This window comes from Drosophila suzukii (genome assembly GCF_043229965.1).
Source record: "Drosophila suzukii chromosome X unlocalized genomic scaffold, CBGP_Dsuzu_IsoJpt1.0 scf_Xc, whole genome shotgun sequence".
Classification (NCBI taxonomy): Eukaryota; Metazoa; Arthropoda; class Insecta; order Diptera; family Drosophilidae; genus Drosophila; species Drosophila suzukii.
Window position 1 is genome coordinate 2606975 of NW_027255894.1, and position 9106 is coordinate 2616080.

Sequence of the window (9106 nt, forward strand, 5' to 3'; positions counted from 1 at the left end):
GAAATGGGCCTTCTTTACATATTTAAAAGCCCATAACTTAGTCAAATGAACTCGGATTTCGATATGGCATACTTTTATGGGCTTGTGGAATGATTATGTTGTTATCTGCATTAAAATATATAACTTTAAAGGTAGTAAAAAATATGACCGTTTTTATGTGATTGATTTTAATTTTGCAAAGGTTTACTGAAATGGGTCCTCTTTCCATCTTTAAAAGCCCATAACGTTGTCAAATGAACTCGGACTTCGATTTGGCATACCTTTATAGGCTTGTGGAATGATTATGTTGTTATCTGCATTAAAATATATTACTTTAAAGGTAGTAAAAAATATGACCGTTTTTATGTGATTGATTTTAATTTTGCAAGGGTTTACTGAAATGGGCCTTCTTTCCATCTTTAAAAGCCCATAACCTGGTCAAAAGGACTCGGATTTCGATATGGCATACTTCTATGGGCTTGTGGAATGATTATGTTGTTATCTGCATTAAAATATATAATTTTAAAGGTAGTAAAAAATATGACCGTTTTTATGTGATTGATTTTAATTTTGCGAAGGTTTACTGAAATGGGTCTTCTTTACATATTTAAAAGCCCATAACTTAGTCAAATGAACTCGGATTTCGATATGGCATACCTTTATGGGCTTGTGGAATGATTATGTTGTTATCTGCATTAAAATATATAACTTTAAAGGTAGTAAAAAATATGACCGTTTTTATGTGATTGATTTTAATTTTGCAAAGGTTTACTGAAATGGGTCCTCTTTCCATCTTTAAAAGCCCATAACGTTGTCAAATGAACTCGGACTTCGATTTGGCATACCTTTATAGGCTTGTGGAATGATTATGTTGTTATCTGCATTAAAATATATAACTTTAAAGGTAGTAAAAAATATGACCGTTTTTATGTGATTGATTTTAATTTTGCAAAGGTTTACTGAAATGGGCCTTCTTTCCATCTTTAAAAGCCTATAACCTGGTCAAAAGGACTCGGATTTCGATATGGCATACTTCTATGGGCTTGTGGAATGATTATGTTGTTATCTGCATTAAAATATATAATTTTAAAGGTAGTAAAAAATATGACCGTTTTTATGTGATTGATTTTAATTTTGCGAAGGTTTACTGAAATGGGTCTTCTTTACATATTTAAAAGCCCATAACTTAGTCAAATGAACTCGGATTTCGATATGGCATACCTTTATGGGCTTGTGGAATGATTATGTTGTTATCTGCATTAAAATATATAACTTTAAAGGTAGTAAAAAATATGACCGTTTTTATGTGATTGATTTTAATTTTGCGAAGGTTTACTGAAATGGGTCTTCTTTACATATTTAAAAGCCCATAACTTAGTCAAATGAACTCGGATTTCGATATGGCATACTTTTATGGGCTTGTGGAATGATTATGTTGTTATCTGCATTAAAATATATAATTTTAAAGGTAGTAAAAAATATGACCGTTTTTATGTGATTGATGTTAATTTTGCGAAGGTTTACTGAAATTGGTCTTCTTTACATATTTAAAAGCCCATAACTTAGTCAAATGAACTCGGATTTCGATATGGCATACCTTTATGGGCTTGTGGAATGATTATGTTGTTATCTGCATTAAAATATATAACTTTAAAGGTAGTAAAAAATATGACCGTTTTTATGTGATTGATTTTAATTTTGCGAAGGTTTACTGAAATGGGTCTTCTTTCCATCTTTAAAAGCCCATAACGTTGTCAAATGAACTCGGACTTCGATATGGCATACCTTTATAGGCTTGTGGAATGATTATGTTGTTATCTGCTTTAAAATATATAACTTTAAAGGTAGTAAAAAATATGACCGTTTTTATGTCATTGATTTTAATTTTGCGAAAGTTTACTGAAATGGGTCTTCTTTTCATCTTTAAAAGCCAATAACTTGGTCAAATGAACTCGGATTTCGATATGGCATACCTTTAGGGGCTTGTGGAATGATTTTGTTGTTACCTGCATTAAAATATATAACTTTAAAGGTAGTAAAAAATATGACCGTTTTTATGTCATTGATTTTAATTTTGCGAAGGTTTACTGAAATGGGCCTTCTTTACATATTTAAAAGCCCATAACTTAGTCAAGTGAACTCGGATTTCGATATGGCATACCTTTATAGGCTTGTGGAATGATTATGTTGTTATCTGCATTAAAATATATAACTTTAAAGGTAGTAAAAAATATGACCGTTTTTATGTGATTGATTTTAATTTTGCAAAGGTTTACTGAAATGGGCCTTCTTTCCATCTTTAAAAGCCCATAACCTGGTCAAAAGGACTCGGATTTCGATATGGCATACTTCTATGGGCTTGTGGAATGATTATGTTGTTATCTGCATTAAAATATATAACTTTAAAGGTAGTAAAAAATATGACCGTTTTTATGTGATTGATTTTAATTTTGCAACGGTTTACTGAAATGGGCCTTCTTTCCATCTTTAAAAGCCCATAACCTGGTCAAAAGGACTCGGATTTCGATATGGCATACTTCTATGGGCTTGTGGAATGATTATGTTGTTATCTGCATTAAAATATATAACTTTAAAGGTAGTAAAAAATATGACCGTTTTTATGTGATTGATTTTAATTTTGCGAAGGTTTACTGAAATGGGTCTTCTTTACATATTTAAAAGCCCATAACTTAGTCAAATGAACTCGGATTTCGATATGGCATACCTTTATGGGCTTGTGGAATGATAATGTTGTTATCTGCATTAAAATATATAACTTTAAAGGTAGTAAAAAATATGACCGTTTTTATGTGATTGATTTTAATTTTGCGACGGTTTACTGAAATGGGTCTTCTTTACATATTTAAAAGCCCATAACTTAGTCAAATGAACTCGGATTTCGATATGGCATACCTTTATGGGCTCGTGGAATGATAATGTTGTTATCTGCATTAAAATATATAACTTTAAAGGTAGTAAAAAATATGACCGTTTTTATGTGATTGATTTTAATTTTGCGAAGGTTTACTGAAATGGGTCTTCTTTACATATTTAAAAGCCCATAACTTAGTCAAATGAACTCGGATTTCGATATGGCATACCTTTATGGGCTTGTGGAATGATTATGTTGTTATCTGCATTAAAATATATAACTTTAAAGGTAGTAAAAATATGACCGTTTTTATGTCATTGATTTTAATTTTGCGAAAGTTTACTGAAATGGGTCTTCTTTTCATCTTTAAAAGCCCATAACTTGGTCAAATGAACTCGGATTTCGATATGGCATACCTTTAGGGGCTTGTGGAATGATTTTGTTGTTATCTGCATTAAAATATTTAACTTTAAAGGTAGTAAAAAACACGACGGTTTTTATGTCATTGACTTTAATTTTGCGAAGGTTTACTGAAATGGGCATTTTTTCCATCTTTAAAGGCCCATAACTTGGTCAAATGAACTCGGATTTCGATATGGCATACCTTTATGGGCTGATGGAATGATTATGTTGTTATCTGCATTAAAATATATAACTTTAAAGGTAGTAAAAAATATGACCGTTTTTATGTCATTGATTTTAATTTTGCGAAGGTTTACTGAAATGGGCCTTCTTTACATCTTTAAAAGCCCATAACTTGGTCAAATGAACTTGGATTTCGATATGGCATACCTTTATGGGCTTGTGGAATGATTATGTTGTTATCTGCATTAAAATATATAACTTTAAAGGTAGTAAAAAATATGACCGTTTTTATGTCATTGATTTTAATTTTGCGAAGGTTTACTGAAATGGGCCTTCTTTACATATTTAAAAGCCCATAACTTAGTCAAATGAACTCGGATTTCGATATGGCATACCTTTATGGGCTTGTGGAATGATTATGTTGCTATTTGCATTATGTGATTTTTTATGTGATTGATTTTAATTTTGCAAAGGTTTACTGAAATGGGTCTTTTTTCCATCTTTAAAAGCCCATAACGTTGTCAAATGAACTCGGACTTCGATATGGCATACCTTTATAGGCTTGTGGAATGATTATGTTGTTATCTGCATTAAAATATATAACTTTAAAGGTAGTAAAAAATATGACCGTTTTTATGTCATTGATTTTAATTTTGCGAAAGTTTACTGAAATGGGTCTTCTTTTCATCTTTAAAAGCCAATAACTTGGTCAAATGAACTCGGATTTCGATATGGCATACCTTTAGGGGCTTGTGGAATGATTTTGTTGTTACCTGCATTAAAATATATAACTTTAAAGGTAGTAAAAAATATGACCGTTTTTATGTCATTGATTTTAATTTTGCGAAGGTTTACTGAAATGGGCCTTCTTTACATATTTAAAAGCCCATAACTTAGTCAAATGAACTCGGATTTCGATATGGCATACCTTTATGGGCTTGTGGAATGATTATGTTGTTATCTGCATTAAAATATATAACTTTAAAGGTAGTAAAAAATATGACCGTTTTTATGTGGTTGATTTTAATTTTGCAAAGGTTTACTGAAATGGGTCCTCTTTCCATCTTTAAAAGCCCATAACGTTGTCAAATGAACTCGGACTTCGATTTGGCATACCTTTATGGGCTTGTGGAATGATTATGTTGTTATCTGCATTAAAATATATAACTTTAAAGGTAGTAAAAAATATGACCGTTTTTATGTGATTGATTTTAATTTTGCAAAGGTTTACTGAAATGGGCCTTCTTTCCATCTTTAAAAGCCCATAACCTGGTCAAAAGGACTCGGATTTCGATATGGCATACTTGTATGGGCTTGTGGAATGATTATGTTGTTATCTGCATTAAAATATATAACTTTAAAGGTAGTAAAAAATATGACCGTTTTTATGTGATTGATTTTAATTTTGCGAAGGTTTACTGAAATGGGTCTTCTTTACATATTTAAAAGCCTATAACTTAGTCAAATGAACTCGGACTTCGATATGGCATACCTTTATGGGCTTGTGGAATGATTATGTTGTTATCTGCATTAAAATATATAACTTTAAAGGTAGTAAAAAATATGACCGTTTTTATGTGATTGATTTTAATTTTGCGAAGGTTTACTGAAATGGGTCTTCTTTACATATTTAAAAGCCCATAACTTAGTCAAATGAACTCGGATTTCGATATGGCATACCTTTATGGGCTTGTGGAATGATTATGTTGTTATCTGCATTAAAATATATAACTTTAAAGGTAGTAAAAAATATGACCGTTTTTATGTGATTGATTTTAATTTTGCAAGGGTTTACTGAAATGGGTCTTCTTTCCATCTTTAAAAGCCCATAACGTTGTCAAATGAACTCGGACTTCGATATGGCATACCTTTATACGCTTGTGGAATGATTATGTTGTTATCTGCATTAAAATATATAACTTTAAAGGTAGTAAAAAATATGACCGTTTTTATGTCATTGATTTTAATTTTGCGAAAGTTTACTGAAATGGGTCTTGTTTTCATCTTTAAAAGCCAATAACTTGGTCAAATGAACTCGGATTTCGATATGGCATACCTTTAGGGGCTTGTGGAATGATTTTGTTGTTATCTGCATTAAAATATTTAACTTTAAAGGTAGTAAAAAACACGACGGTTTTTATGTCATTGACTTTAATTTTGCGAAGGTTTACTGAAATGGGCCTTTTTTCCATCTTTAAAAGCCCATAACTTGGTCAAATGAACTCGGATTTCGATATGGCATACCTTTATGGGCTGATGGAATGATTATGTTGTTATCTGCATTAAAATATATAACTTTAAAGGTAGTAAAAAATATGACCGTTTTTATGTCATTGATTTTAATTTTGCGAAGGTTTACTGAAATGGGCCTTCTTTACATCTTTAAAAACCCATAACTTGGTCAAATGAACTTGGATTTCGATATGGCATACCTTTATGGGCTTGTGGAATGATTATGTTGTTATCTGCATTAAAATATATAACTTTAAAGGTAGTAAAATATATAACCGTTTTTATGTCATTGATTTTAATTTTGCGAAGGTTTACTGAAATGGGCCTTCTTTACATATTTAAAAGCCCATAACTTAGTCAAATGAACTCGGATTTCGATATGGCATACCTTTATGGCCTTGTGGAATGATTATGTTGTTATCTGCATTAAAATATATAACTTTAAAGTTAGTAAAAAATATGACCGTTTTTATGTGATTGATTTTAATTTTGCAAAGGTTTACTGAAATGGGTCCTCTTTCCATCTTTAAAAGCCCATAACGTTGTCAAATGAACTCGGACTTCGATTTAACATACCTTTATAGGCTTGTGGAATGATTATGTTGTTATCTGCATTAAAATATATAACTTTAAAGGTAGTAAAAAATATGACCGTTTTTATGTGATTGATTTTAATTTTGCAAAGGTTTACTGAAATGGGCCTTCTTTCCATCTTTAAAAGCCCATAACCTGGTCAAAAGGACTCGGATTTCGATATGGCATACTTCTATGGGCTTGTGGAATGATTATGTTGTTATCTGCATTAAAATATATAACTTTAAAGGTAGTAAAAAATATGACCGTTTTTATGTGATTGATTTTAATTTTGCAAAGGTTTACTGAAATGGGCCTTCTTTCCATCTTTAAAAGCCCATAACCTGGTCAAAAGGACTCGGATTTCGATATGGCATACTTCTATGGGCTTGTGGAATGATTATGTTGTTATCTGCATTAAAATATATAACTTTAAAGGTAGTAAAAAATATGACCGTTTTTATGTCATTGATTTTAATTTTGCGAAGGTTTACTGAAATGGGCCTTCTTTCCATCTTTAAAAGCCAATAACTTGGCCAAAAGGACTCGGATTTCGATTTGGCATACCTTTATGGGCTTGTGGAATGATTATGTTGTTATCTGCATTAAAATATATAACTTTAAAGGTAGTAAAAAATATGACCGTTTTTATGTCATTGATTTTAATTTTGCGAAGGTTTACTGAAATGGGTCTTCTTTCCATCTTTAAAAGCCCATAACGTTGTCAAATGAACTCGGATTTCGATATGGCATACCTTTATGGGCTTGTGGAATGATTATGTTGTTATCTGCATTAAAATATATAACTTTAAAGGTAGTAAAAAATATGACCGTTTTTATGTCATTGATTTTAATTTTGCGAAGGTTTACTGAAATGGGCCTTCTTTACATATTTAAAAGCCCATAACTTAGTCAAATGAACTCGGATTTCGATATGGCATACCTTTATGGGCTTGTGGGATGATTATGTTGCTATCTGCATTATGTGATTTTTTATGTGATTGATTTTAATTTTGCAAAGGTTTACTGAAATGGGTCTTCTTTCCATCTTTAAAAGCCCATAACGTTGTCAAATGAACTCGGACTTCGATATGGCATACCTTTATAGGCTTGTGGAATGATTATGTTGTTATCTGCATTAAAATATATAACTTTAAAGGTAGTAAAAAATATGACCGTTTTTATGTCATTGATTTTAATTTTGCGAAAGTTTACTGAAATGGGTCTTCTTTTCATCTTTAAAAGCCAATAACTTGGTCAAATGAACTCGGATTTCGATATGGCATACCTTTAGGGGCTTGTGGAATGATTTTGTTGTTACCTGCATTAAAATATATAACTTTAAAGGTAGTAAAAAATATGACCGTTTTTATGTCATTGATTTTAATTTTGCGAAGGTTTACTGAAATGGGCCTTCTTTACATATTTAAAAGCCCATAACTTAGTCAAATGAACTCGGATTTCGATATGGCATACCTTTATGGGCTTGTGGAATGATTATGTTGTTATCTGCATTAAAATATATAACTTAAAGGTAGTAAAAAATATGACCGTTTTTATGTGGTTGATTTTAATTTTGCAAAGGTTTACTGAAATGGGTCCTCTTTCCATCTTTAAAGGCCCATAACGTTGTCAAATGAACTCGGACTTCGATTTGGCATACCTTTATGGGCTTGTGGAATGATTATGTTGTTATCTGCATTTAAATATATAACTTTAAAGGTAGTAAAAAATATGACCGTTTTTATGTGATTGATTTTAATTTTGCAAAGGTTTACTGAAATGGGCCTTCTTTCCATCTTTAAAAGCCCATAACCTCGTCAAAAGGACTCGGATTTCGATATGGCATACTTCTATGGGCTTGTGGAATGATTATGTTGTTATCTGCATTAAAATATATAACTTTAAAGGTAGTAAAAAATATGACCGTTTTTATGTGATTGATTTTAATTTTGCGAAGGTTTACTGAAATGGGTCTTCTTTACATATTTAAAAGCCCATAACTTAGTCAAATGAACTCGGACTTCGATATGGCATACCTTTATGGGCTTGTGGAATGATTATGTTGTTATCTGCATTAAAATATATAATTTTAAAGGTAGTAAAAAATATGACCGTTTTTATGTGATTGATTTTAATTTTGCGAAGGTTTACTGAAATGGGTCTTCTTTACATATTTAAAAGCCCATAACTTAGTCAAATGAACTCGGATTTCGATATGGCATACCTTTATGGGCTTGTGGAATGATTATGTTGTTATCTGCATTAAAATATATAACTTTAAAGGTAGTAAAAAATATGACTGTTTTTATGTGATTGATTTTAATTTTGCAAGGGTTTACTGAAATGGGTCTTCTTTCCATCTTTAAAAGCCCATAACGTTGTCAAATGAACTCGGACTTCGATTTAACATACCTTTATAGGCTTGTGGAATGATTATGTTGTTATCTGCATTAAAATATATAACTTTAAAGGTAGTAAAAAATATGACCGTTTTTATGTCATTGATTTTAATTTTGCGAAAGTTTACTGAAATGGGTCTTCTTTTCATCTTTAAAAGCCAATAACTTGGTCAAATGAACTCGGATTTCGATATGGCATACCTTTATAGGCTTGTGGAATGATTTTGTTGTTATCTGCATTAAAATATTTAACTTTAAAGGTAGTAAAAAACACGACGGTTTTTATGTCATCGACTTTAGTTTTGCGAAGGTTTACTGAAATGGGCCTTTTTTCCATCTTTAAAAGCCCATAACTTGGTCAAATGAACTCGGATTTCGATATGGCATACCTTTATAGGCTTGTGGAATGATTATGTTGTTATCTGCATTAAAATATATAACTTTAAAGGTAGTAAAAAATATG